Source organism: Entelurus aequoreus, linkage group LG02 (genome assembly GCF_033978785.1).
Source record: "Entelurus aequoreus isolate RoL-2023_Sb linkage group LG02, RoL_Eaeq_v1.1, whole genome shotgun sequence".
NCBI classification, from domain to species: Eukaryota; Metazoa; Chordata; class Actinopteri; order Syngnathiformes; family Syngnathidae; genus Entelurus; species Entelurus aequoreus.
Genome location: NC_084732.1, coordinates 47658952 through 47671088, shown reverse-complemented (window position 1 = coordinate 47671088; position 12137 = coordinate 47658952). Strand labels below are relative to the sequence as shown.

The 12137-nt window shown below is 39.5% G+C and overlaps 1 protein-coding gene across 5 annotated transcripts in view; it reads right to left on the bottom strand.

The window, feature by feature from the left end:
* Positions 1 to 12137, bottom strand: part of zfhx3b (zinc finger homeobox 3b) — a 450580-nt gene that overhangs the window by 257245 nt on the left and 181198 nt on the right. For 4 of the 5 annotated variants that reach the window (XM_062028110.1, XM_062028091.1, XM_062028129.1 and 1 more), the window contains exon 1: positions 1367 to 1738. The exons of the other annotated variant lie outside the window; for it this stretch is intronic. The gene's annotated coding sequence lies outside the window, so the exon portion shown is untranslated. Of the gene's footprint in view, positions 1 to 1366; positions 1739 to 12137 lie in introns of those variants that run through there. 5 annotated transcript variants of the gene reach the window in all.

Genomic DNA, 12137 nt, shown 5'->3' with positions numbered 1-12137 from the left:
TCTGTGCTCATTCCATGACCCCTGTTCCCCATGTTTCTTAACGTCTGACCTATACACCCCCGCACCCTTGTCCCAGCACACTCACTCCTCACCCCGAACACACAAATACTGCCGCCTTTGCTTGCTCACAAATCCTCCTCCACGCTTTCCATAGCCAAATATTATTGAGACTGACTTTACCGCTATTGAATTGTACATTTTTCACAAAGCACTTTTTCATATCGGAGGGGTTTTAAGCATTGCTTGCTGCACCAGCTCAGAAAATTACAAAAGTGTTGTTTTTTATTTTAACATATATTTCATTCTAATATTATTACTTTGTATTTCAAATAAGTGTGGTCTAGATCACAATGAGTGGTTTGAAATGTGTAAGTTTGCCCTTGTTTCTTTAGCAGGTCATCCTAATGGCCAGGGGTTTTGTTTCCAGTAGCCAGTAAGTGGTTGGATCCAGAAGAACCAGGCGGCCCATGTTGCCTATATCCCCAACGTCTGAAAGCCAGCGTGCACTTTGCAGCCTACTGATCCGCTCCTGTCACGGAGGAGAACCCGGGGCTCCCTTTTTTTTTTTTCCCATAGCCCACACGCACGCGCAAAACCGCTCACGCACGCACGCACGCACACACACGGGATCGATTTGCACGGGACTTGGTCTGGCAACGGCTGAGAATCGACTTTAAAGAAAAATCCAAGGGTTCCAAAGAAGGGCTGAGTGAGGGGGAGACAAGCCGGACTGAGGTGGGGTGAAGCCGGGGGGACGAGTGGCCGTGAGTCGGGGCGGAGGGTTCGCACTTATGTTATGGAGAAGACCAAAAAAAACACCAGCAGGAATGATCTATTAGAATCCTGAAGCCATCGCTTGGTTTTTTCGTTTTTTTTTTAATGTTTTTACGACAAAATGTGGAGGGCGAGAGAGTCGGACCTAACAGGCTGGACTTGGAGCTCCTTCCCCGGGCAGCGCTGGTGAGGAGTCACCGCTGCTTCCGTCCGCTCAGCTCTCTATTACCCCGTTTTGTGCGTCCAAACCCCCGTTTCTCGACTACCCACGACCCCCGAGCCCAAAATATGCTTGAAAAGCGCTTTTTTTTGTGTGGTACGTGGGGGGGGAAGGATCGTTTTCCGTATAGACGAAGAGGAGAGGACGGACGCTGATGTGAACACAGGTAACCACACAACGCCTAAAAAGGACGGCAGAATCTCCAAATAAAGCGGAAAACTTGCACGAAATCAGCCCCTTTTCAGTGTAAATGTGAGTTTGGGAAGGGGGGGAGGCAGCACCGCTAGAAGTCCATCGCCACGAACACGAAGGAGGAAAGAGAGAATAGGATCGTGCAAGAAGGAAAAAAAAAGAGCTAAAGTTGAAACTTACAATTTGTCTTTTGCCGCTTTGTGATGTTCGCTTTTTAATCCAGTAGTGAGACGACGGCGCTAAAGATCCCATCAAGGCGAGAAGAGTCGCCCCCTTTTCGGTCAGTTTGCGTGCAGGGGTGGCCAAAAAAGAAAGATCATTGTTGTTGCCGAGTGCGTGGAAAAAAGGCAGCGCAAGTAGGCAGCTATTAGTTGTTAAGGCGATATCAAAAATAATTTGGATGCAAAGCAGCCGAGAGTCTTGACTTGGAGCGAGCGAGGAAGAGGTGAAAGTGAGATCTGATGATTGGGAAGAAAAAACTCTTTGGATCTTTATTCCTGCTAATTAGTTTCCTGCGAGGGGGGGGGGGGGGGAATGGCTGTGATTAATTCAGTGCGCATGTGCTTCATTACACAGGCACGGAGGGAAGGGCTAATTAGCCGCCTTGTGGATCAATAAGATTCAGCAGAGGAGAGCTCGGCGGAGGGAGGGAGGGAGAGGAGGGGAGGGAGGAAGGGGAGGGAGGGAGGGATGGATAGATACAAGTAAGAAGGGAAAAAGAGGAAAGTAATGATCAGGAATAGAAAATATGGAATTAAGACAGGAGGGAAGTAAGAGTTTGATTAGGGGAAAGTGCGCGCTGGTCGCCTCCTGCGCCATTCTCCGCTCTTCTTTTTTCTTCTAAAACACTTTTTATTATTATATTTTCGCACTTTTTTTCTTTTTTTAGTGCAACTTTTTAAAATGTTTTTTTTTTTTATATAAATGTGTGCCTTTAAACGTGAGTGTGTTTTAGTCGCGGCTGTGTGCAGTTCAACTTTGAATATATTTACATAACCCGTTCAAAAAGTGCGTTGAACGACAAAAAATACTAATTTGGTTATGGATGGAACTATTACTGAACATTACTGCACAATACAGAAAATAGGAATCTGACACATGCAATTGAAGGGATCATTCGTGCATTTATTTTTAAAATACATAACCTTAATTATCAATATATGTGAATATGCTTCTTAACTAAGCCCAGAATGTACTATAAAGTATCTTATAAATTGTGATCTATTGTAAATCCTATAAATTAATAAACGTATTATTAAACACTGCATTTTTTTATAATGTGAAATGAACTAGTATTTTCCAGTGAAATATTGCATTATGCGGACAAAACACTTTTTCTTATTTTGCGTGTGTATGTATGAATGAGTGATTTTATTTGGTTACCAAGAACAATCAAAAATATTGTTTCTATTTAGAAAAAAATATACAATACAGCAATATATCTGTTTCCAAGAGTTGCAGTGTGATGATGATGATGAAGAAGAAGAAGAAGAAGCAGGTCATCGTGCCACATATTCAGAGGCTGCATGCATGGAAACACATTGTCAATACATATTCTATATCATCAAATATATAAGGCAGAGCGCATCCACTTTAAATGTAATTATATTAGCCTATGTCAATGAATAAGTAATTCATGTTCTATAATAAATATATGCTATATTCATACCCAATGTCCTCTTTTTTCTACACTGCAACGTGCATGCGTGTGTTTTGTGATGACACCCTCAGAGTGAGTGCAGAGATCACATAAAGTGCCATATTTTTATGGAAACAACGTTGAATTTGTTATTCTGCGTCCATAAAGCATGAATGCATTCCAACACAGGTCAGATTATGGATATGTGGCGCATACAGAGGACTTGCATGAGAGTTGCGTTGTTTTAACGTATCTGATGTGTAAAGCATGTTCATGCTAAAAAAATATGTGAGCTATATTTTCTTTATAAAGTTATGCAAATGTCCTATCGACGTGAACGCACCAAATGTTGCATAAGGACCCCCACTGCAAAAATCTATGGTCAGTTCCTGAACACTTGCCGAGGCAAGCATTGATAACTGCCTTTTTTTTTTTTTTTTTTTTGTCAAAAACACATAGACACTCAAACGCGTGGTCCCCACTTCTGTGGCGGTGCAAGAGGAGGCAGAGTGCAGGAATCCGGAGGATTTGCGACATGCCTTCTCTCTCGGGGAAGAAGAGATTGTAAAAAAAATGAATAGGTTGAAAATAGCGTGCGAGGGGCTAGGAGATAATAAAAGAGGCCGGTGTAATTTGAGGCTTGTAGGCAGCCTGCAAAAGCCATCAGTGCAAACTGGAGTTTAGAAAAGTGTATGCAAAAGGCCTGAGTGACATTAGTCCACCAGCATCAGCGTGGGCTGACTGGGGGTGATGTTGGCGGGGTGTAAGGGGCCCTTAATGCTTTTAGGGCCCCGTGCATCTCTGAAAAGGGGTTGAAAAGGAAAAAGGGTGGGGGGTGGGGGGGGGGGGGTCTGCTGCTTTTGTGTTAGCAGCATTCAATTGCGCCTCTCTGCGGGAAGGGTAAGCGTCCACGCGCCATCCACGAGTGGCACATTGTACATTGAACACAACCTGTGGCTATATGACAGCCCGTGCACGTGACACAGACACGAGGAGGGGGGTTTTCAAGTGCGCCCAAAAAAAAAAATCACGTGACCATCACCCAAACTGGTGAGCACACAACAGCATATAAATACACTGTAATGGGACTGTTCTCTCTAAGTATATTATTTAAAATCACGTGATATTTATTTTTATTTTATTTATTTATTTATTTATTTTTTGCATGTGCACGCGTGCAAGCTCGTGCACACGCCTAACTCCTAGACAAAGCACAAAGGGAAACATAGGAAATGAGCAGGGGTGAAAGTATTTAGGGATCAAAAATCCTATCGGAAAAAAATAAGTCATAAGTTTCTTTTAACGAGGCTGCAGGATTTTGGGGGAGGATTTAAAGATGCTCAAAAGGCTGAGATATATTGTATATAATAATCACAGCATATGATGAAGTTGTGCGTATTTCTTTAAATATAATCACTTATGTTTAAGATAAAACAACAAACTGTTTTTTTTTATATACATATAATTTTAATTTTGTATATTGATGATGAACACCCAGCTTGAAAGTTGCTATAATGGTGCATGCATATTATATTAGAATTCATTTTTGATGTAGAAAATTTTAATTTATTTTAGGGAAAAAAATAAAGACATAATTTGTATTTGTCATTGTATATTTTTTATATGTGTTTTGTTTTTTATTGTTTTTATTTTATTTATTTTTTGGGACGAACATTTTCCACTAACATCATCTTAGAGGTCCGGCTCCCCTCGGCCAGGTGCAATGGGAGCGCCCTCTTATGTTCAGCCGGATCACAGGGACGGTGCAGCGCACTGCGAGATCTGCGGGAGACGAGCCCACGCCGGGAACGTTAGACAGGTTGGACTGGTTCTGAGTGGGTCATTTCGAACAACACGGGCCCATATATGTGCGTGCTAAGAAGGGACGCATGACGAAGATGGCGAAAAGAAATGAGCCAACCACTCCTCTGTTATCACTGGCACGCCAAACATGTCGTAGTGCACATAAAAGTACACACTTTTTTTTTTCTCATATAAATACAGACATTTGGACACGTGTATTTTGAAAATAAAAAATAAAAAATCAGTCATTATTAAATGCAAACTGGATGCAAATGTAAATAATTGTTTATTAAATGAATCAGAGAAAAATATGCTTGTTTTTCCAAAATTGTAAAGTGCATTCGGCACATGCACATTTTTGGATTTCTGGTTGGCTTTTGCTCTCTCACGAAATTATTTATAAATAAATATAAATCAGTCATTTATTTCTGGGCCCATTTAGAGAGAGTAAAATGCTGATTTGTAATTAAACGTTTTGTTTACATGTAATGTTGCTGTAAAAAAAACAACAACGTGTTAATCGTTTATGTAAACGTGGTTTTCTGCGGTAGAATATGCATTTGATGTGAAAATGTGCCTTCTTAATGCCCCGTTGGTGGAGGCTATATGTCCATCAATATTTGTTTTGTTTTGTTTAACATATAGTTTGCATAATTTATATGTTTTAATCATGAATATATTGTTGATTTAATTTTAACTTTGTATTTTTTAGGGATTTTTTTTTAATTCTTCCATGTTTGATAATTCATGTATTCAACGTGAATTATAAATGCATGTTAATAAAATTATTAAAATGACCTTGGACTACATCTTGTATTTTTTTAAATATAGATATATGTTCAACATAGTGAGACAATGTAATGCATGACAGCATATATACAAGACAGAAAGAAAAACATGATATGTTTTATCCTGCTGTTGTGATGTTAAGGGTTGGAAGTAGAATATACAAAAAAAAAAGAAATGGCAAGTGGCCGTCTGGTCAGTCTGCCTCATTTACATAAGAAACAAGAAGCCATATCAATTCATCTCCCTCTACATCTATTTGTCCCGCCACCCTATTAATGACCCCATGCATAATTCAATAACAGTTTGGACGTTGCACCATAACAGCGTATTTGTATCCTCTTTAAAATGTGCTAATTCTTAACGTCAAATCGCTCAATATTTTACAAGGAAATATTTAAAATATTGCAACATATGCATTAGTGAATTATGCTGTTTTATCACTGTAAATATTTACCCGGTAATCGAATAAAACCTTCAAAATAAAGTAAATAATAGGTGACCCGCCCATTTTCGTAAACGTGTGTACGTGTGTGTGTGTGTGTGTGTGTGTGTGTGTGTGTGTGTGTGTGTGTGTGTGTGTGTGTGTGTGTGTGTGTGTGTGTGTGTGTGTGTGTGTGTGTGTGTGTGTGTGTGTGTGTGTGTGTGTGTGTTTATGATTTTATTTTTTAATTTGTTATGTTAAATGGATTAAAAAATTAAACAAATATATAAAACACACGTATACAAAAACGTGTGCGTGCATGTGTGTGTAAGTGCGTGTGTGTGCAGCCTTAGCACTCCTCCCTATTGCCACAATGTCAGAATATTGTGGAAAAAATGCTGGGAAATTATTATTTTTTAAAATGTGTTGTTCTTGTTTTTCATTATGTTTATTCCCTGCAGAACTATCCGATGTATACTGCATTGTGTGCATGTCTAGCTCACAAATTGTAAAAATATAAGAAAAATAAATATAGACTGTTTAGGAAATAAACAGGTGCATTTCCCACAATAAATAAAGACTATTCAAACAAGTAATAAGGAATGCATTTAGGCAAACGATTCAAATGAGCTAATTTAAAAGTGTTGTATTAAAATAAGTAAATCACATTTATTTGAAAGAAAAACCAAGAACAGTGTGTGAGGGTGTGAAGAAGCCTTCCGAGATGCAGTCCGGGTTGTGACTCGGACTTGACTCTTGTGGGTTTTTATGCGCTTTGGAGAGGTTGACTAAGAAGGAGGGATCCCAAATCAGAGCCACATGAGCCCTGCAGGCAAGAGCAACACTAGCTGCTGGTAAGTCGACCCAAACAGAACAGAGGATAATCATTGCTCCACAATGCCAAAGCTATTATAATGCCTCTTTGCTCTAAAATATACAAACTTAAAGCAAGTCATTTTCCTTCATGTCAGGAAAAGACCACATCCCCACCCCCTTACACACTGCACCTATAAAAAAAAAAACAAGATGAGATGAAAGCTGACATGTGGAAGATATGCACGAGGCAAATACAGATCAAGGATTATTGCCAGGGGTCGAATCCAAATTTTGCATCAAGCCCTGGATTGGCTCAACATCATCATCACTATCATGTGTCCTGGATCACACACAAATACAACAATTTGGGCTGTTCGTTGAGCTTAATCAGAAAATGAAAACAAAATAGTTTTGTATATTATAGGTAAATGGGCATTGCACTGCACAGAAGGAGAGGTACAGTAAACAGTTAGACATGGTAAAGGTATAAGCCCACCCAGACGTGTCGGTGGCGGGTGGACATAGTCGGTCCGGGTCACTGAGGCACCGCCTGTCCTTCAGGAGGTTGGCCCTCAGTCAAGAGGCCCCCTTTATAGACCCAAAATTTCCAGGGACCCATAAAACCTTGTGATTAGTGGAGCTGTTCCCTTTTTAGGTGTTAGCTCGTTAAAGTGCTTAATAGAGAAGGTGTTTACTTTTGCACAACACACACACACACACACACACACACACACACACACACACACACACACACACACACACACACTCTCACACCCACACACACACAGACACACACACTCACACACATTCACACACTTCGAAGATCTTTTTTGAATTATCCATTGAGTCTTTCTAGGAATCCTTGATGGTAGAACAATTATGTAGGCAAACTAAAATTTCAAGAAAATTATGGTAGAAGAGAATCCAGAAACAGAACACAAAAGTTTCCAAAGAATAAGGATACGCAGTAGAGGAAAGTGATCATGACGATGACTGGATAGCATAACATATTGCTTCATGTTTTATCATTGACAAGACCACATGTATTTCCACAAAGTATCGTTCGCCACTGTCTGGTTCAGACTGGATTGGATCAAAATCGGTCTTGCATTTCCACAGCTGGGTCGTGCTAGTTAATTAACTATCTATATGTCAATACTTTGATATGAAATCCTATCAGCGAGGCGGTAGCCTCTCACACAGAGATCCCATCAGAGCCGTAATACACATCTGTAGGTATACGCACTGTGCATTTCACACAGAAAACTGAAGGACTGTCATACCATTGTGCTTGTTCCCACATAGGGATGGTTATCGATTACATTTTAACTGTTACTAGTTTCAAATCAGCACTTTGAAAACGTGCTGACAACTCATACAAATACAGAACATAGAGAACATGCAAAAAAAAAGGTCTTACTTAAGTTGTAATGTTTGATGCTCATAATCCTGAAAGCAAGCTCGCTCAGTGTAACTGCCATTGATTTATAATGTGGAAATGCTGTGATTAGCACCAAAATAAGGGACTGATAGCTTCTTCTTTTTCGGTCTGGGTACTACCGGCTATGGTGCCATTCTGGAACCAGGTTTCCATGTCAATCCTTGCTCAGACATGCAACGGTACGTTTCCATGCACTAAATTAGTCTGATTTCTCAAATAATTTGGTTTATTCTACTGTCACGAATACATGTGAAGTCCCAGTTTCCAGGCTCATGTGGGGAATGTAAAAATAAGAAGATAATGCTACATGCTACATAGAAGAGCTAGTATTTCTCAAGCTCTGGATCTAACAGATAACAACGTTCTGCTGCTATTTGGTGTTTTTGGTAATGTTATAATGTGTTTAAATGACACGAGACACAAAAATCAGAGAGATACAAAAAGAATGCTATTTGACTGAACTGCTTGGACTATTTACTGTTAATACTAATTACTGATTACATGTCAATGATGTCCTAATTTTTGTATGTGGACGTTTAATTCTTACATCACAAAATAAAGTATGACCAACAATATTGCTGTGGATGATCTTAATGAATGAAATCGATGAAGTCTAGAAGTCATGTGATCTACCATTAGATATGGGAATTGAAAAGCGGTTCTTGTTCAGAACCGGTTCCCATTGTACTAATTCCTTTGGAATCACTTGCCATTTTTTCAAACGATTCCCTTCATGATTCTTTCCGGCAGGAATGATATCAATATATATATATATATATATATATATATATATATATATATATGTATATATATATATATATATATATATATATATATATATATATTTATTTATTTATTTTATATATATATATTTATATATTATTTATATATTTATATATGCACCTTATTGCTTTTTTTATCCTGCACTACCATGAGCTTATGTAACGAAATTTCGTTCTTATCTGTGCTGTAAAGTTCAAATTTGAATGACAATAAAAAGGAAGTCTAAGTCTAAGTCTAAGTCTAATTAAGCAACGTGTGTAGTGACATCAGACAGCAACATGGTGGCGCCCGGGCCGAAGAAGCGCTCTAAAGTTCGCCGACATTTTACAAGAGAATATTGCAACAGCCCTACTTGTAATAATTGCAAGGTTGCTATTTCACCAAGAGGACACACAAACAATATGATGAAACATTTGAACACACAACATGCAATAACTATAAATGAATGTCGCGTTTTTGAACCGCACTGATCCCATCCCAGGCAGCAACAGTCAACGGTCATAAATACAACTGGTGTAAACTAACCCCACTTATAATGTTAGCATTATTACCTGTTAAATTGAAATGAATGCCCTACCATTTAGATAAGCTAGACAAATGACATATTCTGACTAGTTTCGAGGCGGGCAATAAGTAATAGCTCCAGTTCACTTCTGCTGCTAGTTTTTATCGCGGCAGGGAAGAGCGATGAATGTCACCGAGCAGTGACTAAGTTTGTGGTCAAAAGCTTGCGCAGATTTATCACAGTAGAAGCTCCTTCGGTAGGTGAATGTTCAATTGTAGTCAGGGAAAAGTTGCATGTTTTCCTCAACCACATTTTTACTGAGTCATTACCTTATACACGTGGAACTCCAAAAAATAAGATATCGTGCAAAAGTGCATTTATACCAGCAATTCAACCTCGAATGTGTGTTTTATGCTAAATGCATCTTAAGAACTCACTGTAGGTTTTGTAAGGTAATGTTACCTCTAAACGAAACAAAGTTGATGCTAATCCATTTTTTTCCCCTCCAAATTACAATCAATAAGAGAATCGATAAAGAACCGAATCGCTAAGCAGAATCGAAAGTGGAATTAGAACCGGAAAAATCATAGCAATTCTCACTCCCATCTACCACTATTTATTATTGACACTGTTTAGAGATCTTTCTACACCAGTAAATCCTATGGCTGGGATGTGCTGGCAGCATGTCACGTATAAAAACTATTATTTGAGAACACCATGAAACTTATTAAACAGCACGGTGGAACAGGGGTTAGTGCATGTGCCTCACAATACGAAGGTCCTGAGTTCAAACCCGGGCTCGGGATCTTTCCGTGTGGAGTTTGCATGTTCTCCCCGTGACAGCGTGGGTTCCCTTCGGGTACTCCGGCTTCCTCCCACCTCCAAAGACATGCACCTGGGGATAGGTTGATTGGCAACACTAAATTGGCTCTAGTGTGTGAATGTGAGATGTGAGTGTGAATGTTGTCTGTCTATCTGTGTTGGCCCTGTGATGAGGTGGCGACTTGTCCAGGGTGTACCCCGCCTTCCGCCCGAATGCAGCTGAGATAGGCTGGACAGCAAAGTATGAATGTATGGAAATTGCTGGCTTTGATGTCTCTTGTGTTTGTGGTTGGTTGTTTTTGGCTGTTTAACGCTGGCGATCAAAACTGGTTAAATACATTTAGTGCTAAATTTTACCATCAGAGGGCGATAAAGCTACAGCTTAGGTTCAATTGTGTTTAACTACATGTGTGCAATGTTTGCTGTGTGTATTAACACTAAACCTTCTTTTTCATTTATGTAACATACACAATGGACATTATGTAAAATACACAATGGACAATGTACTTTTGTAATGTTTATATTTTCAGTCTTACAATCCTAAATAAAGAAGACTATAAAGAAATAAAACTGAGGAAGGAAAATCATTCAAAAGAAGGAACATCAACCATCAACTAAACGTGTTAACTATCTTTCTAGCTGCACACGCTGAAAACAAGTAGAGAGGGCAGAGAAATTAATTTTTTGACAGTACAGTGTAAAAGCTGATGTAGTTACTTTGTAAATAAGTAAACACAGTCTCAAAGGATTATAACCTGAGCAGGCACTTTCTAAAGAAACATCCAAATATTGATGTCCGGCCCCTGAGACTTTGGGCTCTTGAAACTGCGGCCCTCTTCAATATGTAGTTGAATAGCCCTGGTGTAAACAGTGGGATGGTTCATCTAAAATATTTTGAGACCTTTTACCATGGAAAGCAAATAAAATAGTACTGTAACAAGCGGAGTCAAATTGTACTGTTTGTTTGGTTAGTTTATAGGGGAGATTCAAATATGCAGCTTTAGCTAACAACCACAGAGCCAACTCTCGTGGTAGACATTAAAGCAATTGGTGTTCTGAAGAGATGTGCATTCCCATCGAGTTGTGCTACAGGACAACTGTGCATGTGTATAAAAAGGAATAACAAACACAATTAACTGTAAGGAAACCTCTTTTAATCGTCGTTTGAAGGAATCTTTCACAGGAGCAAAATCTTTAGAGCAGGACTACTACTTACGTATAAAATACTAAAGGGTCTAGCTCCATTCTATCTTGCTGATTGTATTGTACCATATGTCCCGGCCAGAAATGTACGTTCAAAGAAGTCTGGCTTATTAGTGATTCCCAGAGCCCAAAAACAGTATGCATGCTTTAGAGCATTTTCTATATGGGCTCCAGTATTTTGAATGCTCTATCTTAACAGTTAGAGATGCTACCTCAGTAGAAGCATTTAAGTCCCATCTTAAAACTCATTTATATACTCTAGCCTTTAAATAGACCCCTTTTTAAACCAGTTGATCTGCTGCCTCTCTTTTCTGCTCTACCCCTCTCTCCTGCGTGGTGAGGTTATCAGGTGACCACGGATCAGCCTCCATGGAGGAGGCGCTAGCTGAAAGTCGGGACACAGGATGGACAACTTCTCTATGCATTAGTTGGTGATGTCTACGCTGTTGAAGTGTCTACATGCAAGAGGATCCCCTGCTGGCCCCACTATGGACTGGGCTCTCACAATATTAACCATATCTACTCGGCATCCAGTGCACCGGTTCCTTGCAAGGTTACTCGTTGTTCCCATTGGGGTGAGTTTTTTCTTGCCCTGATGTGTGATCTTAGCCGAGAATGTCGTTGTGGCTTGTGCAGCCCTTTGAGACATCTGCGTTTAAGGGCGAATTAAGTAAACTTTGATTGATTGATTGATTGACTGTTCAACTATATTGTTCTGGGGAGCATATT